This window comes from Mustela nivalis, assembly GCF_964662115.1.
Source record: "Mustela nivalis genome assembly, chromosome: 15".
Classification (NCBI taxonomy): Eukaryota; Metazoa; Chordata; class Mammalia; order Carnivora; family Mustelidae; genus Mustela; species Mustela nivalis.
Window position 1 is genome coordinate 70,552,212 of NC_139034.1, and position 24,312 is coordinate 70,576,523.

Below are 24,312 nucleotides of genomic sequence, written 5' to 3' on the forward strand. Positions count from 1 at the left end.
AGATGGAGCCCCAAGTCATGCTCTCTGCTCAACATGGCTCTGCTTAAGACACTGTCTCCTCCCTCTACCCTTCCCCCCATGCTCTCTTGCTCACTCTCTCTCTCTCACTCTCTCTCAAATCTGGGAAAAACAAAAACAAAAGCAAATACAAAAAACAAAACAAAAAAACTTAGCTTGCTATTCCTTGTACTCAGGTCCTACTTCTGGAGTCAGAATGGCATGCATTGTGGCTACCTCTCCCTATCCTCCCTTTATCTTTTCCAGGCCTTCCCCCCAATTAAACTGTACACATCACATCCCACTCGGCATCAATTTCTCAAACTTACACACCAGGTGCTTCCACCACTGAGGAACAAATTGCTTTCATGCTGTTTCTCTTTTTCACCAGGTTAAAAAATAATAGTTTGCTAGGGGTGCAATAGCCTAGTACCACAAACTGGGGAGCTCAACAAGGAATTCATTGTGTCACGGTTCTGGAGACTGAAAGTAAAATCAAATTGTGTGAGGATTGGTTCCTTTAGAGAGCCTCTGGACAAAAATCTGTTCCATGTCTCTCTCCTAGCTTTTGGGACTTGCCAGCAGTCTGGGGTGTCTTTTGCAGCTGGTTTTCTTCCTGTGTCTTCATATCATCTTCTCTCTGCATGTGTTTCTTTACATGCATGACACTCTAAAGACCAATCATATTGGATTAGAGGCTCACCCTACTCCAAGGTGACCTCATCTAAGCCATATCTACAGTGACGCTATTTCTAAATCAGGTTACTTTATGAAGTACAGGGGTTAGGTCTTTAATATATGAGTTTTGAGAAAATACCGTTGGATCTACACCATCAAGCATTTCACCAAATCCCCTCCTCATGGACCACATGAACAAACTACCTCCTATAGAGCAATATTAGAATTACAGCATTTATCACAGAACAAATATTTAATATTGCTGCTTGTTAAATTCAGACATTTCAGCCAATCACCTCCCAAGGGACAGATTGCCTCAATAGACAGCCACCCACTTCGTGTCCACCTCTTAAGATTTCACTGGTTTTTCTTCCCCTCCCATTTTTTCCTTCTCTCTCCTCCTTTCCCTCTTCCCTTTCCTTGGGGAAAGAGAAACCAATCCTTCTCATTTCCTTCCATATCTAATAACCACTGCCCTGGAGTAAAAAATGGGACGATTGCAATAAACAGGTCTAGTCTCGTTGGATGCAAAATGCACCTTGAAATAATATTTTACCCTCCTCCTTCAGGCAGCAGACAAGCAATATAAAATGTTATCACAGGAGCTTATGGAGTATACAACAGAAATTTATTGCTTCCTAAGACTGATAGCTCTAGAATACAGCGAAACACAAATGGGATATGGCACATTTTATAGTAAGGTGATTTTTCTAAAAAAAACGTTCTTATCATAAAGTTTTCTCCCCTTGGGGAAAATATTAGTATTGATAGTTGATAATAAGTTTTAATGTCAGGTGAAATAAAAAGAAATAATTTATCTTCCCATAATTTCTCACATTTTCATAACTAACCTTCTCTCTAAGTGACAGTGGCTCTAGTGTTGTACATCGGGGACTATTCAGAACAGCATAGCATAATTAACTGACAAAAAATACTCCCCATCTCAAGCAGAGCAGTAATGCTTTTGGAATCCAAATTTACGAAGTTAATGCAAACCAGCAATCCCCGTGAGAGAATATCCCCTGTGGATTACGTGAATTTCATCTATTTTGCTCTGCGATGCTATTCTTTTCAACTGAACACTAATTTCGGATAATTGTACTCCTTAAGAGAAAGAAATTAGGACATTTAAGTATGGCAACAAGAGAATTATTTTTGCTTTTATCTGACCCTTACAGAGCTCAGGATTAAGTGTTCTATTGAATTCAAGTAGAACGTAAAGCTGGCATTATTAAACGATAAAAAGGGTGGAAAGAAACTTAAATATGTACTCTTGTTACATAAGTATCCACGCTTTGTGTTTCAGGTGATGAATTCAATCTTCATACCACCCCTATTCAGCATGGAGGCATTCTGGATTGCAGACCCTTTCTTACTTGCTGTTCCAAATCCTTTCAAATAATGTCCAAATTCTCAGCTTCCCCTTTGAAACAAAATCAAAAACTTTTCTGTCCTTGCTGATATCAGTTTCTTTAATTCTCCACTCTTCTTTTTTTTTCCTGATAAGGTACAGGATCCACATTACAGACTATGTAATACTAATATGTTTGTATTGGGCATAAAAATAAGACAACCTGAATGCCACAGAGCCGAGCATCAGTGGCGTGTCTGAGGTCCTCTGTAATCTTTCACAGTTACCTTCCCAATTGTCTTCCTAAAGGAAAAATGGTATCTTTGGGCTTTCTGGTTGTAGAAATAGCAGCCTGGTTTATTTCGGATCTGCTTCTAGTTAAGGGAAGAAACACACAAAAATAAGAAAAGCATCTTAAAGGCGGGGCACGTGGGTGGCTCAGTTGTTAAGGACTGCCTTCAGCTCAGGTCAGGATCGCAAGATCCTGGGAGCCCGCCATTAGGTTCCCAGATCAGCAGCGAGCCTGCTTCTCCCTCTCCCACTCCCCATGTTTATGCTCCCTAACTCTGTCAAATAAATGAAATCTTTAAAAAAATTTTTTTAAAGGACTCTGTATGAAGGAATTCAAATGCTAACAAGGCAGAACGTTCCTTTTATTTTTCCTTTTTTATTTAAATTCTAGTTAACATATAGTGTGATGTTTAGAGTTTTTCGAAAAAGTGACCCTAATATTTTAGACCGAAGTTCTAGGTGTTAATCAGGAGTCATAAGGCTAAGAAGCTGGGTGTGGTATGGAAACAAAGAGATTTTGGCCGTTGAAAAATCTGAGCATCTTACAGGAATGAAGTACAAAACTGGATTGCATGACTGACTACAAAGGGAGACTTTGGTAAATGCTCCATGAATTTAGTTAAGGAAGAGGGTGAACAAGAAATAGGTAAGCCCAACTATAGACAAATTTAAACATTACTCAGATTAAGGAGATCTGCTCCCTCCCCTCGATGCAGATTAAAAGCAAAAATAAATTCCCTCTAGAGAAGATGACTCAGATCTTCAAAATTTTTTTTCACACATCTGGAATTTAATCAAAATTTACCTGGAATATCCCCTTGTTAAAAAAAAAAAAATGGATAACAAAAGCCCCAAATAAAAACATAACAAAGATGCATGAAGATCGAGATGGATTTAATTAGACATTGACTTTTAATAATTCATTAAAATGTTAAGTTAGAGAAAACAAAATATTTTCAGAGAATTTGAGAATTAAAAACTGTTAAATACCAAATGGGCTAGGGTAGTTCTGTTTTCAACTTTTTAATTTTTTTTATTTTATTATAAACATATAATGTATTAGCCCCAGAGGTACAAGTTTGTGAATCGCCAGGTTTATACACTTCACAGCACTCACCATAGTACATACCTTCCCCAATGTCCATATGTTTTCAATTTTTTGAGGCCATTTGCAACAACATGGATGGAACTAGAGTGTATTACGTGAAATAAATGAGAGAAAGACAATAATCATATGATCTCCTTGATATGAGGAATTTGAGAAACAAGACAGAGGATCATTGGGGGAAGGGAGGGAAAAGTGAAACAAGACAAAACCAGAGAGGGAGGCAAACCATAAGAGACTCTTAATCTCAGGAAACAAATTGAGGATTGTTAGAGGGGAAGGGGGTGAGAAGGATGAGGTGGCTGGGTGATGGACGCTGGGGAGGGTAGGCCATGGTGAGCACTGCAAATTGTGTAAGACTGATGAATCACAGACCTGTACCCCTGAAACAAATAATACATTACATCTTAATTTTAAAAAAATAAGTAAAATGGGTTTTACTTATAAAGCTGCAAAATATAATTGAACTTGACTACTCAATTTAAGAGGTAAAGGAAGACTCCATGTAGCTTAAGAAAAAAATAACGATCTGGAAAATAGGCCCAAATAAAATACTTAACCTGAAGCCCAGATGGAAAGTTGGCTTATTGTGAGAATTCTTCTAAACACCCCATACAATAGCATCTCTACTCTCATTCTGTTATTTTTTGGTTTTTGTTCTGACTCTCATTTATGGTGTTTTTTCCGTTCATCTATTTCATTTGCTTTTTTGTATTTGGAAATCTGAGAGTTCTTTGTGGTCACGGATGAGCCTGTAGAAAAAAATTTGCATTTGCTGCTGCATAGCTGAAGACATTTCCAATTGAGGATTTACTTAAATACCAAGTGAGACTGAGGGCAGAGACCCTAAAAAGTGTATTCAGGCATCAAAATGTGTGAACTGTGATTTGCGGTCTAAAAACCTTAGTATATATATATTCTCTCTTCCACCAGATCCAAGTCTGTGACAAATGAGTGTTTTTTTCATCCTCTCTGTGTTTTAGTTTGTTTCTTTGCTTTTACATCACGCTTTCACTGAGGATTTAGGTCTGCAAGATTCCCAGCTTCTTGTTCGTGTCTCTAGTCCAGTTCCAGGCAATTGTATGGCCTAGATTTTATTGTCCTTCCTCTCCCTTTTTGATGGTTACAAATAATGCTTTTCGCAAATAAAAACCATTTTGGTCTTGGTACAAGGCCTGCTACGTGACAGCCTCTCATGAAAATAGTATTTTCTCTTTGTTTTTGGCCTTCAAAAATTTCCTATACACTCTTCAGCTGTGTTTTTTAATTTTTTTCCCCTGTTTAAAAAGTTTAGTTTCTTGTTAAATATTTTGGGTTCTTTTAAAAAAGATTTTTATTTATTTGACAGGCAGAGATCATAGGTAGGCAGAGAGGCAGGCAGAGAGAGAAAGAGTGGGAAGCAGGCTCCCTGCTGAGCAGAGAGACCGATGTGGGGCTCGATCCCAGGACCTTGCACTCATGACCTGAGCTGAAGGCAGAGGCTTTAACCCACTGAGCCACCCAGGTGCCCCTATTTGGGGTCTTTTAATAACATTTTATAGTATGAGGAACTTTTGGTTGGAGATATTTTCAGCCTACCAAATTACCACTCTTCAAATAGCCCCAGTTGCTTTCACCAAGAACTCCGTGTTGTTCCGTTTTCCTCTTACCTGAGTTACTTGTTTGCCTATGACAAAATAGACCATTTCTTCCTTCTTGATGTACTATCTCTACCTTTCTTCTCAAATACTCAAGTTTATTCACTAACCATAGTTCCTCAGGTGCCAGTGTTGGACACTCATTTTCTCAACCCAAATGCATGAGAAAACTCAGAGGTTCTGTGCCCTGTCTTGCTCTCTGTTTTTCTCTGGGACTGCTCTCGTGCCCTCCCAAGCTCATATACCATCCATGTATGCACTCACTGGTTCCTGATGTGTGTCTCCAACCTCAACCTTACCTTGAATTAAACACGTGTATAACAGTTGGCTACTTGAAATCCCCATTTGCGGATCTAAAGAACATCCTGAACAAAAGTCCTAATTCTCTTCCTTGCCAGTTCCTCTTACTGTATTCTGACACCTTTCAGTAAAGGTTGCCATCAATGAAGGGCATCTTCATCTCTTTGGATGCTCAGTAGTCATCCCAACTACTTTTTCACATCTCACATTTGATCCGTGTGAAAATACTGTGGCCTATACCTTCCAAATAGCTGAAATTCAACCACTAGACTCCTGCACACTCCATGAGGTCACCTTTGCTCTCTTTTCCACCTGGACTTTGAACACCACAGAGCCATGTGGGAACCTGACCAACAGTTTCCTCTTCAGTGTACCCGACCCTAACAACTTACTTAAAATAGTGGCCTCTGTCATTGTATCGTCCTAACTCTGCTAGCGTTCCCTTTGTGGAGTTTCTCTGCATGTTCCATGCCATGGGTGGGTTTCTTTCTCAATGGCTTTGCCTCAAAAACTTAATCTTCATGTAGGCATGGATGTTTTTTTCTTTTGTTCACGTCTACATCCCCAGCTCCAGAAAAGAGGCTGGCACACAATAAATGATTTAAAAAACAAAACAAAACCAACAAACCCCCCCTAGTTTAATAGGTATAATTTTATTGTGTAGGAGATGGAGGGTAAGATAGGTTTTTGTGTGTTTCCCAAAGCCCTCGAGCTAGAATGGTTAAAAACTAAATCCTAGTTATTTTCAAACAATAACAAAACAGAAAGTGCTGTTTCCTATTATTCCTTGCTGTGGTCATAAACATTTCTTCACATGGTATTCATGACTTCACAGTCTGACCCCAATCTGTCCTGTGAACCTCATCTCGTATATGAATCACTTTCTTACAGAAGACCTATGTGAACCTCAGCTCTGTTCTAGCTGCCTTTCTCCAAAGAGGTCATGCCCTGTATACTCTGTGCTCTGCCTCCTACTTCTCCCTTAGCCTGGAATGACCTCTCTCCTTACTTCTGGCTAATCAAACTTCCACTGTCTTCTACTCAAGTCAAATGTCACTTAAATCATCAAGTCAGATCCAGTCATCTCAGTAAAAATTAATCTTTTTTTTTTTCTTTTCAGGCATTGCCAAAGCACTTAGTTTTTATAGAACTTTTGGCACTTTACCCTATGCATCTTGCTTGTGTTAAATGCAATCAGACGCCTGCCTACTGTCCTCATGAGAAATAACCTGCTTGAAGACCATAGTTTCTATTTAATCACCTTCACATGTTGGTGGAAATGACAGAAAGCCTGTGGGTGAAACTTTTTGATCTTAACACTGTTGCATATACACAGTGTTCAGTTAAATACTGTAGTTCTTTTCACTACCCCATCATCTCCAGTTGTCCCTATTATTTTCAGTTTCTTTTAGACAAAGTTATTATATGAATCACAGATGAAAGATCATGCACAAATCATTTTTTTTCTCTCAATGGCAAAAAATACAGTTTTAATAATTTCTTTTTTAAATCCATTTTTAGTGACCCTGATACCTGAGAAAATGTTGCTGGATTTTTTTCTGGTCCAGCACAGGACTTTCTAAGTCTGTTAGAGGGATGCTGCCTATTTTGACCATATTATTTCCCACCATGAGAAAAAGAATAGAATAAATAATAATAGTAATATTAATATAAGAATAGAATAAATAATAGGATAAATAGAATATGCTTATTTAGAAAATTGACAGTAACTGGCTTTGAAGGAAAGTTGGTTAAGCTGGAGATTCAGTTGCAAGCTTTGCTCCCTTCCTGAGAAAGTAGACACAGAAACAGGTATTCAGGAAGTTTCGGCTCAATGAGTCATGCTTGCAGAGCTAGACCTCATTGTGATGTCTATAGGCTTCATGAGAGGTTCATACCCAGAACAGAGGTAAAAGTCACTCTGTTAAGTCACTCTGTTAAAGTGTGCCTTCCGAGGCCATACACTGCTGGGTGGCATGAGCTACACAGTCAGCTTCCTTGACATAACCACCAAACTGCAGGGAAGAGACGGTAATGCTTTCCCTGTCCTCCATCTTAATGCTGTCATTGTGAGGAAATGGCAGGTTCCTCTGAAACTGGTTTGGAATCTGGAACCAGACTTTTAATTTCTTCCATAGGGAGTCATCTTCACTGGAAAACACATTAAAGGAAATAGGAACTGCCATCCCCATCCTGATTCCCTTGTCATTAGTGCCTCCCACAGGCTTCATGACTTTGGGTGTTGCTTCCCATAGATCCTCACCCATAGGCTTGTCACTTCCATTTTGGCAAACCTTCTGCCTTCACAGGTCTTCTTTATAGGAGACTTCTCCCTTGCCTTTTTTCTCAGGACCTGCCAAGGCCCTGTCTCTACACTTTCAAAGAGCAAGTTCTTTATCATGCCCAAATGATGTGGCTATAGTGCTCTGGACATACCAGTGGACCGTCCAGTTCTCTTTTTTAATGTTATTTTGATGCATAAAAAACTCAAACTTCCCCTTTTTTGACTGGCTTATATGTTACCATAGTGATCAGTAATACAAGTAGCACTTATTTACAAATGTTTTCCAGTAAAATCACATTACTTAAAAATAATGGGAACAGAAGTTGAGAGGAAAAAAAAATGTAGGCAAACATGGGGTGATTAACGATGTCTATTTGGGAGGGAAATTCTCACTGAGACCTGAAGGGAAATAAGGTCTTCCCAGTCTGTTTAATTTTTAAATTCTGTCCCATATCAAGTTCTGTGAATTTTCTGCTTCTATTGTATATATTCTTTAACCCATGGGAACTTGGAGTATGTATCTGTGGCAAAGCAGATGTGTTGACGTAGTTAAGACCAAAGCTACTTTGCTGGAGATACTGTAAGTAGGTAAATATGGCAAAGATAGAGTTCAGACTAACAAGTACTTTACCATGCTAATATACTTGTATCTATTCCTCATGCACATGAAGAACCAATGAAGGATTCTGAGCAGAAAAGGAACTTAACTATATTTGACATTTGAGAATTTAACATCGGATTCAGCAGGAAATATAAAACTGTCTAGGGAAGAAATTTGAGTCATGGAGTTTGTTAGAGTAAAAAGTGAAGGGCTCTTTCTTGGCAGCAGATCAGTAATAGTTGTGAGGAGAAGCCCATAAACGATTTCAAACTTAGACCACAGACCCTGCAAAAATAATTTATTAAAGTATTTACTAATCTTAATTTCATTAACTTTTATGGAGTGCTTACTGTAAATCTTGCACCTAAGAATAAAGTGTTATTGAAGTGTAAATTGGTGAAGTATTTTGCCTTGTCAAGGAAATGAGGGAAGTGACTGAAGCTGAGAAGGAACAGTGAGGGTTCACTGAGGTGAAGAAGCAAAGAGAGGCTATTTCAACTGTAGGAACAGCCTGTGCAATTCCAGTGGCAGGATAGGGCTTGGCAAGTGTGGAAAACTAGTTTAAGTCTAATCGTGACTTCAGAAGACAGAAAAGAGGGTTCATGGTGTGAGGGGAGACTGAAGACAGCACTAAGGACTGGACCAGAAAGGATGCCATATAGACCATGTTAAGAATTTCTCTTTTAACAATAGGATGTGGACATTCGACCACCTTTGCATTGGTTTTACTTGCTTCTCTTGAATGCTTTTAAGAAAGATCGAGGACAAATGTTTTTCCCCACAACCTTGAATTATTTTAAATTAAAGCTCTTTCTGCCTTTGAGAGGAATAGAAAAAAATTCATATTTTGATTTTGGGGAGATGTCAAAAAAAGGTTTCTGGTTGTCCTTGCAGCCTTGTTCTCCCCGTGGAAAGAAAAAAGCTGATGTGGACCCAGGGACCCTAGCATTGATCGGGAGCGGGGTGGGGGGGGTGGGGGAAGAGGAGTGAGGAGGCAGGAGATGTTATATTGTAATGACTGGGAAACCTGAACAGCATCATGAGAGAAACTAGAGGACCCAGAAGGAAATAAGTGAATGGAGCTTGTGAAATATATTCACTTGCATAAGACCTTCTCAATAACTCAGAATCACTAATCAGGACCACATATGGGTCCATTTGATTTTTATCCATGCCATGGGATGTACATAACTAATTTTGGCTATCCTTTATGGCCATCCTAGAGCGTGTGCCCCCAAGATCTTTAGCATGCTTTAGGAAGGAACATTCTCTACATTAGAGGGCTGGAATTAAGCTGGACCAGCTTGAGATTACTAGACCAGAATAATAATTATTCATTTTTTGTGAAGAACAATGAAAAGGCAATGGATACTCTTAATATATTTGTATTTTAAAGCAGCACTCTGACTGCAGAATGTGGAAAACTAGATTCTGGAGAGATGGGCTTGTTTTAATGGTACATCAATTGTGTACCATTGATGTTACAGTAGAAATGGAAAAATTTGCATATGAAAGGATTATTAGGTCACTTAAAAAACTTATAGCTTATTGATGGGATATTGAAGATGAGAAGTGAACATTGTGCCAAAGGATTCCAAGTCATTAGAAGAGGAAAACTAATCAGTGTGGTCTTCACAAGTTGAAGAGAAAGTTAGAAAAAAAAAAATCTATGTTGTCCATCAAGAAGTTGCAAATGTAGATCTGGAACAGTTAAAAGTTGGAGGTTCTTGATTTCCATCATTTGCAGAGGATCAACAACAAAACATAATAGAAGTCAGTTGATGGAATTTACAGTTTCATCTAGTATTCAAAGAACTCTAGGATAAATATCAGAGCACCAATTTATGGATGAGAAAATCAAGGCTCATAGAGTGTAATTTGCATAGGATCTGATTTCAAGATTTATCTCCTCTAATTACTATCATTTTCTGCCTCTCTATGAATGGATGAGGTTGTAAAATGAAGATAAGGATCTCCAGCAAAGGAGAATGAAAAAGAAGACAGAAAACCATTCGAAGAAAGCTGAAAATTGAAGTACTTTTGAAATCAATGGTGGAGATTTGATGGTTTTTTACTATTGGTGTTAATAGAGTTTGTTAACCTTGTAGAGTACCCCAAAGATGTGTAGGATGAGGAATTGAAAACAAGTTATTTTTATTATTATTCAGAAAATGTTGTTGAGCAAGTAATCTGTGCCAGGTACTCCTCCAGATGCTGCAAACAGAATAGTGAACAAAACGGAAAAATAACCTTTCTAATAGATTAAATTCTGGTAGGACGTACCACAATTACTAAAGAGAAGTAGTCTCTGGGTGGACACCAGATAATCATGAGTTGAAATATTCAGAGGAGGTAATGTTAGAGTGGGATAAAGGGAACATGCTTAGTGCTGTGCCTGGTGTTAGGAGAAAGGATGTACTATAGAGATTGATGAGATATGTTGATAGCATGTTCAAAAACCAGACTAAGATGGGACTAGATACATTTGAGGGGTCCTTGGATGTGTATGACCTCCTCCTCTTATGCAGCTTCTAACTAACAGGCTAAAGGGGAATTTTTTAAAACTAACATACAATGTTAATTTTAGGGTTATAATGTATTGAGTATTCAATTCTATACATTACTTACTGTTCATCACAATAAGTGTGATCACCGTACAACATTACTAATTAACTAACTCCTGATGTTGTACTTTATTTTTCCATGATTTATTTTTTTTTAATTTTTTTTTAATTTTTTATTTTTTATAAACATATATTTTTATCCCCAGGGGTACATGTCTGTGAATCACCAGGTTTACACACTTCACAGCACTCACCAAAGCACATACCCTCCCCAATGTCCATAATCCCACCCCCTTCTCCCAAACCCCCTCCCCCCAGCAACCCTCAGTTTGTTTTGTGAGATTAAGAGTCACTTATGGTTTGTCTCCCTCCCAATCCCATCTTGTTTCATTGATTCTTCTCCTACCCACTTAAGCCTCCATGTTGCATCACCACTTCCTGATATCAGGGAGATCATATGATAGTTGTCTTTCTCTGCTTGACTTATTTTGCTAAGCATGATACGCTCTAGTTCCATCCATGTTGTCGCAAATGGCAAGATTTCATTTCTTTTGATGGCTGCATAGTATTCCATTGTGTATATATACCACGTCTTCTTGATCCATTCATCTGTTGATGGACATCTAGGTTCTTTCCATAGTTTGGCTATTGTGGACATTGCTGCTATAAACATTCGGGTGCACGTGCCCCTTTGGATCACTACGTTTGTATCTTTAGGGTAAATACCCAATAGTGCAATTGCTGGGTCATAGGGCAGTTCTATTTTCAACATTCTGAGGAACCTCCATGCTGTTTTCCAGAGTGGCTGCACCAGCTTGCATTCCCACCAACAGTGTAGGAGGGTTCCCCTTTCTCCACATCCTCGCCAGCATCTGTCATTTCCTGACTTGTTGATTTTAGCCATTCTGACTGGTGTGAGGTGATATCTCATTGTGGTTTTGATTTGTATTTCCCTGATGCCGAGTGATATGGAGCACTTTTTCATGTGTCTGTTGGCCATCTGGATGTCTTCTTTGCAGAAATGTCTGTTCATGTCCTCTGCCCATTTCTTGATTGGATTATTTGTTCTTTGGGTGTTGAGTTTGCACAAAAACAGACATATAGATCAATGGAACAGAATAGAGAGCCCAGAAATAGACCCTCAAATCTATGGTCAACTAATCTTCGACAAAGCAGGAAAGAATGTCCAATGGAAAAAAGACAACCTCTTCAATAAATGGTGCTGGGAAAATTGGACAGCCACATGCAGAAAAATGAAATTGGACCATTTCCTTACACCACACACAAAAATAGATTCAAAATGGATGAAGGACCTCAATGTGTGAAAGGAATCCATCAAAATCCTTGAGGAGAACACGGGCAGCAACCTCTTCGACCTCTGCCGCAGCAACATCTTCCTAGGAACAACGCAGAAGGCAAGGGAAGCAAGGGAAAAAATGAACTATTGGGATTTCATCAAGATCAAAAGCTTTTGCACAGCAAAGGAAACAGTTAACAAAATCAAAAGACAACTGACAGAATGGGAGAAGATATTTGCAAACGACATATCAGATAAAGGACTAGTGTCCAGAATCTATAAAGAACTTAGCTATCTCCATGATTTATAATTGGACTTCTTTGATACCCTTTATTTCACCCAGCCCCCCATCAACCACCCCTTGGCAACCACCAGTTCTCAATTTGAGTCTGTTTTTTTTTTCTGTCTCATTTGTTTTGTTTTTAGATTCCAGATGTAAATGAAATCATGATCTTTGTCTTTCTCTGACTTATTTCATCTTTGTATAATGCCCTCTTGCTCATCCATGCTGTTGCAAATGGCAAGATTTCATTCTTAATAGCTGAGTAATATTTTGTTGTATATATACCACATCTTTATCCACTGATTGATGGATAGACACTTAAGTTGCCTATATATCCTTGCTACTATAAATAATACTACAGTGAACATTGGGGTGCAAATATCTTTTTGAATTCAGTGTTTTCATTTTTTTTCAGATTTATTTGTTTGGTGGTGGGGGGGTGGTGCAGAGGGAAAGAGAGAGGAACCCTAGAGCAAACTCCCTGCTGAGCATAGAACTCAATGTGGGGCTTGATCCTAGGACCCTGAACTCATGACCTGAGCCCAAATCAAGAATCAGCCACTTAACCGACTAAGCTATCCAGGTGCCCCAGTGTTTTCATTTTCTTTGGGTGAACACCCACTAGTGGAATTACTGGACCATATGGAAATCCTATTTTTAATTATTTTTTGAGGAATCTTTATACAGCTTTCCACAGTGTCTACCCCAAATTACATATCTACCAACAGGGCAGGAGGGTTCCTTTTTCTCCACATCCTCACCAACGCTTCATTTTTTGATTCCAGTCATTCTGACACATGTAAGGTGATATCTTACCATGGTTTAGATTTGCATTTCCCTGATGGTTAGTGATAGAATGGAAATTGTAAGTACTGGTTCTCTAAATTCTGTGTTCTCTGGAAGAAACTGGAAGGCTTATAAAACACGGTGCTGGATTCACTCCACGTTTTTGATTTAGTAGATCTGGGGTGGGGCCCAAGAATTTTCATTTCTAATGGGTTCCCAGGTGATGCTGAGGCTGCTGGTTGGCGGGTGACACTTTAAGAATAATTGCCTTAAAAATAAGAGTAAATTTTGTAAATAATCAGAATAGTCCAGACCTTTATGACATTCCTGTTCTTTCTCCCAACCAGTCCTTAATCATAGGCAGCCAGAAGCTCTGAGCTAACCTGGGAAATTATGTTCTTATTTAGTTTTTAGAAAGCTGAATATAAATGTTCAACAGGCTGCTTTGCTCGATCCCTGAAGAGGTCCCTATGTCTCATTATAATACAAGCTCACACACATTGCAAAATGCCAGTTTTGCTGCCAAGGAGCAAGTTCTTAAAAGTGCATTTCACAGAATATAGAAAACAACCAATTAAACTTTTCTCACAGCAGGACCTCCCTTTAAAGTACTCTAATCATGAAGAATAACTTGTATTCCTCCAAAAAGTTGGGTTATGACTAATATTAACTTAAGGTGTGAGATTTTAACATTTGCTTTCTTGTGAAGTTATGGACTTCGTATTTTTTTTAGTAAATGTTCTCATTGCACTCACAAACTGTACCTATTAGAAGCAGCTTGCTCTGTTCGGATTATTCCAATAATGCTCTGGCTGGTCGCCCAATGTCGTCCTCCATTTGTGAATGCTGCCTTGACCCCTGGACCATTTTGTACACATTTCAGTTTTCCTGTTGCCATGTAACTCTGCTCAGATTCTTCTTTCAGGTCAAAGCTTAAATGCTATTTAATTCAGTGAGCTCTCTTATTCCCCTATGCTAGGTCCAGATTCATTTGCTATAAGTACACACTGGGCATTGATTTTTTGTTTATATTGAAGAAAAAATATATAAAAACATATATATGTATAAATACAAATATATGTGTGGGTATACATGAAATACACAAATTAAAGGTAGACATATCAATATATCTTCTGGAAGTTACTTCACTTGTACCCCAGCAGCCTTCTACATCAAGAATTATCAGATTACCAGAACACCATTTGCCATCTTGTCTCCCATTAAAGATCTAGACAGGAAGTTTTAGTGTCCCCAATTCCCAATTTAGTGGCACCTGTAGAACTATTCTCTGTCCTTCACTAGAAGGCAGGTCTAGGCTTTCCCCACTATGGATTGCCTGAATCATGGACAACTTTTAGAGAGATTCCAGAGCCCAGCCTCAGCACAAACGTGGGCTTCGGAGTTTACAAGAAAAGTGCATGAAGCTCTTAGAGCCATGGGTACCCTTTTGGAAGATCTGGAGTTTAAGAACTTTACTTTATGGGACTTTTATCGAAGTATGATACTGAATATGTAAAACACCCAGCACAAAACTGGCACTGTGTAAGTACCAATTCTTTTTTCTACTGCTTTCCTCTGTAAAGGGTATTCCTTATTCTTCCATAATTCTGCCAAATATTTCTGTTCTTGTTCTTGAATTCTCTGCCATCCTGTAGAGATGGAAGATATTTTCTTATAGGACATATATAAGATTCTTTTTGATCATGGACTAAAAACATCCACAGTTTTGTCTAGTAAGAGCCAAATATGGTTGGTCAATTTATAGTATCTCCAGCCTTCATAATCTTGGTTGTAGGTAGATATAATTATCTCAGATTTTAGGTGATTCGTCAGGTGGAGAGAGCTCAAACTCTCGAAAGTAGGATTCATACTTAGGTACTTGTTATTCCTCCCAGCCTCACTGCTTCTCTGTACCTTGTATCATATGGAAGTTGGGTGCCCATGAGAAGAAACACTGGACTGAAATCAGGAAAAATAGTCATTTATGTGATGTTCACTACAAATTGATAAGCATTCATGTTTTTAAAAAAGATTTTGATTATAATTGGGCCTTTCCCATTTTAAATTATTTATCTGTGTTGTAAAAATTGAAGCAATGCTTAAATAATCTTGAACTGAAATCAAGTGGTGGTGTTACATTTGCTGTATGAATAGAGCAAAATACTTTACACCTAGAATATTGCGTTTGTCAATTCTATCCTATCTCTGAAGGAATAGAATGATTAGGTGAATAAGTTACGTGGGTCCAACCTCTTTCCAAACATTGACTTCTGATGTGTACTCTCCATTCCAGCTCTGTCGTATCACGCCTCTCAATAGAAAGATAAACTTTTAGTACAAGTTGCCATTCAGTCCACAATTTGAACAAAATTTTAGTTGATAAATATCTTCAAACACGCATATTGCTATGTGTGTCAAGAGCATTGTAATTCGCTGTATGTGGTTTTGATGTACTGAGTTTCTGTACCTGAATGTTGTATATCTGTGAGCATAATACTTTGAGAGTGGTTTTGCAACAGTACAAGACTGAAATTGCAAGTCTTCCTGCCCCTTGCTCTGTGTTCAGTTTTCATGTTGAACTGAAATCTTCAAAGTGCCCATGATTCTAGCTTAGTTTATTAAAATTTTGAATGAAGATAGAGATTAAATATGTACAAACACTGTGAAAGAGTTTTATACTCCCCTGATTTTCTAGTTTTGTGATATAAACTGAATTTTGTAAGATAAGTATTAGAGTAATAGAAATCTACATGAAAATAGTATTCTTGGGGAATGCAGGAGACTCCGTTAAGAGTTGGCCTTCAGCTCAGGTCATGATGCCGTGGTCCCAGGTTGGAACCTGCGACCTCCCCCACGTGCACCCCCATGTACATTTTAAAAAATAGTATTCTTTTTTTGAAAATAGTATTTTTAATTATGAAATTCCAAGCCTATATTTTTTTAAATGTGCTATTCCAATTTTATATAATTTAGGTTTTCAAAAGGACCAACTGCTATTTTACATTTTAAATTTTCTTGGTGGGACATGAATATAAATAGGATACAACATCTGCAACTTGTGAGCAAATACCGAATGAAGGAATCTAAAATTTTCTGGAATGGTTGATTTGAATCTATTATGAACTTGTTTTTTAAGTAAAAATTCTTAAGATGACCTTTTTTGATTAATTATCTACAAATAGGTTGAAAGAGGGAATGTAAAGCCAAACGATTAAGAGTATTATTGAGAATTTTTTACCTTGCTATTTTTTAATTATTTTTTTCAAAAGATTTTATTAATTTATTTGAGAGAGAGAGATCACAAGTAGGCAGAGAGGAAGACAGAGGGGGAGGGGGAAGCAGGCTCCCCGCTGAGCAGAGAGCCTGATTCTGGGCTGGCTCCAAGGACCCTGAGATCATGACCTGAGTAAAAGACAGAGGCTTAACCCAGTGAGCCACCCAGGTGCCCCCGTTATTTTTTATAAGTTACCTCATGCATTTTAATAAAACATGCAATAAATGAATGCCTATTTGGCCTTGATACAAGTAACAGAAAAACTTCAGATGATTCATTTAAATATCTAAATCTCAAACATTTTAGTATGAGAGACCTAACATATGACATACAGGATTCTCAGGATAAGAATGTAAGTATCTCTTGCTAATCATCAAAGTTCAAAATAACCTCATAGGATATTTGATGCACTAATCTGGTTTCTGCGAAAAGTAAAGAATAACTAAAGAAAAATGCCCCCATAATGTGGTTGTATAATTTATCCAATCCATTTCATAGATTTTTACTTAATATCTATTTGGCAGAGTGTGATGAAAAATAAAGACAAGGTTCTTGGCTTCATGGTATTCATAGCTGGTAGGTTATGCATACATGCAACAGAAAATCACATTCATGATTTCAATGTACTTGCTAAATATTACATGAAGAAAATATAAAATAACAATACTCTAACAAGGAACTCCCCAAATATCCTAGAGAGTCAGGCACAGAGTTCTAGAAAAGTGATACAAGATTTTCAAGGCTAGAAGGAATACGTATATATACATATATATGTACATCTATATATGTGTATGTGTACATATACATATATGCAGTGTTCTGAGCGAAGAAATGAGGATTTATTTTAAATAAAGACATGGAGACTGAGGTAGCAAAAACAGAAGAGTTCATTAAATTGAAACTGTTGCACTAGGTTGTGGTGAATACAGTGAGTTTGTTTTTTGTTTTGTTTTGTTTCCAATTTATTTATTTTCAGAAAAACAGTATTCACGATTTTTTTACCACACCCAGTGCTCCATGCAATCCGTGCCCTCTATAATACCCACCACCTGGTACCTCAACCTCCCATACCCCTGCCACTTCAAACCCCTCAGATTGTTTTTCAGAGTCCATAGTCTCTCATGATTCACCTCCCCTTCCAATTTACCCCAACTCTCTTCTCTCTAACACCACTTGTCCTCCATGATATTTGTTATGCTCCACAAATAAGTGAAACCATACGATAATTGACTTTCTCTGCTTGACTTATTTCACTTATTTAACTCAGCATAATCTCTTCCAGTCCCGTCCACGTTGCTACAAAAGTTGGGTATTCATCCTTTCTGATGGAGGCATAATATTCCATAGTGTATATGGACCACATCTTCCTTATTCATTCATCCGTTGAAAGGCATCTTGGTTCTTTCCATAGTTTGTTGACCGTGGCCATTGCTGCTATAAACATTGGGGTACAGATGGCCCTTCTTTTCATGACATCTGTATCTTTGGGGTAAATACTCAGGAGTGCAATTGCAGGGTCATAGGGAAGTGGGTTTTATGTCAGGTAGGCCCAAGATTTTATAAATCTATCCTAATACCAGAAGGGAGGAAAAGCATATTAAGGAGAGAATTGGCCTGATCAGACGTGCAAGTTTGACTTTTGTCAAGATTATTCTAGGTTCTCTGTAAACAATTGTAAAGTACAATTTGGACAGATTGTAAGATGCCTGAGAGTTATCCAAGTGTAAATCCTGAATAGGCAGTCAGATATGTGTGCATAGGACTTAATAATGAGGTCTCACCTATAGTTAAACTTGGAGTTTGTTGGGATTGTAGGGGAAGAAAAATTTTTGTCTTCTGAGTCCTTGGCTGAGACTCCAGTAATTGGACAAAAAGTAGCAAGAGATAAATAGGAGTTTATTAACATGTTTACATCATGGATAGGTGAGAGATATATAGGGGGAAGTGAGTAACTCAAAAGGATGTCTTTAAGATTCAAGTTTAAATATCATCTTCACAGGGAAAAGAGGGGAGCCTTGAAGACCTTTAAGGGGAGAGTCCATGAGTTTTGGGATGAACAGGCCTTTAGAACAGATGGGAGGTGTGATCTTTTGTGATAATTTATGACAAAGCTTTTCTGGGTGTAAGGTTGACTTGTAGTCTATTCTGATGAGTCAACCTCCTTTGCTGATAAAACTCATTCTCAGGTAATGGACCTATGACAATTGAGTTCCATTTGGAAAATTCATCCTGAGAAAGGAGGATTCAGAGAAAACCTCTACCTGCATCTCAAAATAGGCAATATGGCAAAATGTTATATATAGGGCAGTACAATTCTGCTACCCTTCAATATATAGATTGCCTTTTCTTCCATGGAAGGAGATGTGATTCCTCACAAGTTCATTATAGTCTTAAAGGAGAAGAGAGGATAGGACAAAATCCTAAGGAACTCTTATATTTAAAGTTTTAGCAGAAACAGAAAACAGGAAGGGTGCAGAGAAGGAATAATGAGCATTATACACAAACTATGAAAAGTAGAGTAACTTAGAAGGTAAACTGTCTCATGGTTGAGGGCACAGTCAACAGAATCCAGTTCCAGGTTTTGCAAGTGTGAAGTCATTGGTGACTTGGGCAGGAGTAGTCACATTGATTTTATTGGCCTATAAATAGATTGAGTTGTGGAAATTAGTTGTGGAATATAGGGAGGAGAATAATAATTTCAAAGAGGAACATGGGCTTTGGGAGAAATTTTTATGCAAAGTACTAGATTACGGTTTAAGTGAAAATTGGAAGGAGGCACACACAAAGAGTTTAAAGATACAAGGAGGGGCCAGGCACGTTTGGCATAAACAGTTGCTGAGTAGGGAGCAAAGAGGAGATGGAAGTAGTACGGATGAATAGAAGAATGCATTCTGAATACGCACCTGTTATGGAAAAGATACTTCCTCTAGGTGAATAGGAGGAAAAGCTATTAATGGTAGTAGTTCTATATATTTAATGTTTCTGGGTTTTCTAATGTTTTTGCTTTGGTTCTTCTTGCAAAAGCATCATCTTTAGTATGGCTGAACCATAAACAACATGGCTTGTTAATGAGAGATGATGCTTACAATGTTGTAGTGTGGAAGCACAGTAAAGGAATTTATGTGGGAAAGAGAATAATGATGAAAGTTATATTTCAGAAACATTTCTCTGGCAATGATAGAATGGATTTAAGGTGGTAAATCTGGAAGTAAAGCAAACGGAGAATTTTCTTAAAGATTGTTTTGCTGATGCTCCTATTCTTATTCTCCCCATTCTTCCCCTTCCCACACACACAGTCACTTATCTTTCCTCGGGAATCATTCAATGTTTGACTAGTACTGTCTCATGTCTGAGCAGTAGTGATGCTGATAGTAGTGGTTCTGATCCTCTTTATGCTACCATGTAGGCTCACGTGGGGTTGGCTAGACCAGGACACAGTAGGAATTCTTTCTTCAACAACGCTCTCTCAGGGGTGTTCTATCGTTTTGTACCAGGCCCTGAGGTTGGCCTAAAATGGTACACCGAAATGAAAAGGTGATTTAAATAACTGTTAGGTTTTTGTTTGTTTGTTTGTTTGTTTGTTTTGTTTTAAGAAGTAGACATGGCCAGGGCACCTGGGTAGCTCGTCCTTTGGCTCAGGTCATGATCTCAGCCAGGGTCCTGGAATCGAGTCCCACATGGGGCTCTGTGCTCAGCAAAGAGCCTGCTTCTCCCTCTCCCGTTCCCCCTGCTTGTGTTCCTATTCTCACTCTCTCTCTTTCTTCTCTCTCTTTCTCTCTCTCTCTCTCTCTGTCAAATAAATAAGAAAAAATCTTTTAAAAAAATGTAGACATGGCCATTGTTTCAAGATATGTGGTAAGGTGTTCTTAATAACTTACATTTTTCTTTTGAATTCTGTTCAGTATAATGAGATAACAGGTGTTTAGTAGATAATCCCCAACTACTTAACAAAAGAACAAATGGAGTAGCATATTTTATCCATTTACAGTTAGTAGCGAACTTGAGCTCCTCCACACACTTGGCTTTAAGGCACCAAAAGTAAAAACTGAGAATTATACCATTTATTTTGGACTTTAAAACAGTAGAGCAAAGAGTACATATTCCAACAGCATTGCACATAAAATATCTAACCATCCAGGGTTATTTTTACATATCTGTGGTAAACCTTTTTTTTTTTTTTCTTCTTCTTTTGGCTGCTAAAGGTATGTTGCTAAGCAGTTTACATTATTGTGCTGGATAATTATATCAAAACTGTCAAATCCCTTGCATGTTCTCATTATGTATAAATTCAACCCACTACCCAAGAAAACCTACCAAGCATTAAAACATCTTTTTTGGGAGCCAATTTTTGTCTTCTGAGTAGTGTCACTTAATCAAAATGTGTTACCGACACTTGCTAGAAAGCTAAGAAGTGTTTTTTTTTTCTTTTCAAGATTTTGATTATGTATTTGAGAGAGAGAGCACAAGCAGGGGGGTGGAGTAGTGGGAGAAGCAGTCTCCCCACCAAGCAGGGAGCCTGATGTGAACCTAAATCCCAGGACCCTGAGATCATGAGATGAACCAAAGGTAGATGCTTACCTGACTGAGCCACCCAGGCACATGTAAGAAAGCTAAGACGTTTTTAAATCACTGTCTGGTATGGGAAAACCAAACTGTATCTGTTAAAGCAAGTAAGTAGAGTAAGATATATGATGAGCTGATAAATTTTTATTAACCTTGATTTTCTCGCTGGCCTGGAAAATACTAGTAACATAGAGGTTTACAGAGAAACTCAGAAAGAGGCTCTATCTCCAAGTCAGTTGATGGAAAATCTCTTGCCTGCAATAATAGTCACTTTGTGAAGACTTTTCTATATCCTTTTTCTTTTCAAGATTTTATTTATTTATTTGACAAAGAGTGAGTACAAGTAGGCAGAGTGGCAGACAGATGGAGAGGAAGAAACAGGCTCTCCACTGAGCAGGGAGCCTGATGCAGGGCTTGATCCCAGGACTTGGGGATCATGACCTGAGCCAAAGGCAGCCACCAACTGAGGCACCCAGGCACCCCTATCCTTACTATTTTTTCAGGGGAACTTAACCTGGCAACATGTAACAACAGTGGACCTTCTGGAGAAATGGGTTAAGAATGGCCCTCGGAACACTGGGTGTGGAAAAAACTCCATGCGCAGGGAATGAAATGTGTCTCATTTTACCTCCAGTAATACTTCCCTCAGTGAGGTTTACTGTGAAATTACAAGTGCTTGTTGAATGAAATATCTGCTGTACAACATGTGTAAAACTCAGAACTAGTGTTGGATGTTTTGAAACTCTCTGATAATTTCTTTTGGTAGATCACTGGATTTAACTTTAAGTGAAACTATCAATTATGACAATTTGGAACGCCAATTACTTAAGTATTCCAAGTCAGGCCATCTTGGTGCAAATACTGCCTTTGCCATTTATTAATTTTTTTTTTTTTGCCTTGGGGATATATAAACTCGTTTGTCTTGGTTTTGTCATCTATAAAGTGAGACTAATGCTCGTAGCTAACTTATCTATCTAAATATTAGTTTGAGCATTATAAAGCTAGTATGTGTCAGTGGCTTAAATCAAGGCCAACCACATGATAAATAACATGTGTTTCATTATCATGTTTATGCTCCTGTTTTAGTCAAACTTTATTTCTGCTCCATAATTGTAATCTTATTTTAGACCATTTACAAGGTAAGAGTGACTATGACTGAGTTCAGAAATTTTTCTCTATTTTTGTACTAAATGAGATGAAAACTCCAATCATTAAAAAATTCTTTTTGAATAGAGTGTTAACTAAATCAAATGCTTTCTTAGCTGAAAGTCAGTTCAACTGATGTAATTCAGTTTTGAATATCCTAATGCATTTATCTTGTTTACAAAAGGTTTACCCATGACATATGGCAGATTTGGTCAAAGTAATGGAATAGTCTCATTCTTCAGCAAGACTCTGAATATACACACAGCAAGGAAGGGAGGTGCATTAGGAATCTAAGGACAGAATTCAATGCTAAATAGTAATTGAAAAAGATGTGTTGCTTGGAAACTGCAGAGAGTACCGCTTTGTTTCAAGTGAAGGGTAATACAAATCATGCATTAAAATAGTAGAACCTTTTTAAAATTTCAACAATGCAATTGATGAGAGTTTTAATAAGCTCTGACATATAACTTAGAATAGTGCTTTTCAATCATACAGATGGTTCATTAAGATAACCCACAGCATTGATAGATTTATGCTGAGGTTTGGTTACATACCTTATGAGGCTTCAGGTTATGGTTGCATAAACTGGACTCAGATTAAGGGTAATGAAATATTCCTTCTAAGAATAATCACCCTTTCAGAAAAAAATGGCAGCTAATCAGAGGTGTCATGCACCATTGAGTTTTGTGCATAGGACTTGCTGTTTAATAACTGTTTGGTGACATTTGCAATTGGATGCAGTTAATAAACAATGTAAGATGCTAATTTGTTACCTGGCAGGAGGAGTGAGTCCTTTTGCCCCCTCCTAATTTCAAAACATCATGACCCTGAAAGTTAATGAAAATAAAGAGATCCACACATTATAAAAATCATAGTGGCAGTGACTATTCATCCTTTGTTTGGCTGTTTGAGGGATGAAATTCAAATACTTACGGTCAAGGCCCCTGAATTGTGAGGTGTTCACTCTATCATTAGTTTCTCTCTCCTGAAGATTCATTATGGACAAGTCCCTTCCAGTAGTCTTGCAAGTTCTTCCGATTTGAAAACTAATCGATCTGCACATAGAACAATTTCTTAGGTCCTGATATTCTGGAAATCCATTCTTCATTTGACCCAAAACTCAAGCTAATCTCTTCTTAGCAAACTATAACCTATCACTAAGCTGCTTGTTTATGTGTTAGTCCTTAGATGTTGGTTTTAGCTCATCTTAAATAGATCATTTTATGTCAATTATAATTTAACAGAGGAGAAAATATTTATTGCATCCTATTGTGTATCTTACTATAGTTTAGTCTATTTTTTAAATTTAAAACCAACTAGCCAACATATCATACATCATTAGTTTCAGATGTACAGTTGAATATCATACAACATACATATCATACATATATGATATCAATATCATACATCAGTCACATACAACATCCAGTGCTCATCACATCATGTGCTCTCCTTAATGCCCATCACTGAAATACCCCATCTTCCTACCCACCTCCCTTCCAGCAGCCCTTAGTTTGTTTCTTATAGTTCAAAGTCTCTCATGGCTTGTCTCCTTCTCTGATGACTTTCCATTCGTTTTCCCACCCTTCCCCTACGATCCTCTGTGTTGTGTCTTACATTCCATGTATGAGTGAAACCGTGTGATAATTACCTTTCTCTGATTGACTTATTTCACTCAGCATGATACTCTCCAGTTCCATCAATGTCGATGTAAATGGTAACTATTCACCCTTTCTGATGACTGAGTAATATTCCATTGTATATATATTACCACATATTCTTTATCCATTCGCCTGCCAATGAAAGTCTTGGCTCTTTCCATAGCGTAGCTATTGTGGACATTGCTGCTATGAACATTTATATATATATATATGCTATATATATGCTAAAATGTTCCCACTGAGCAGGGAATCCAATGCAGGGCTGAATCCCAGGACCCTGGAATCATGACCTGAACTGAAGACAGATGCTTAATGACTGAGTCAACCAGGCACCCCTACATTTTAGTCTTTAAAAGTTCACAATGAACTGTAAGTTAGACATCAATAAAATCATTTCTATGGCAATTATCCACTATTAAGATGGGTAGATATGCCCAGAAATGACTTTTGATGGATTTTGTTAACAAGAGATTTGGCATTCTTTTCTCTATTAG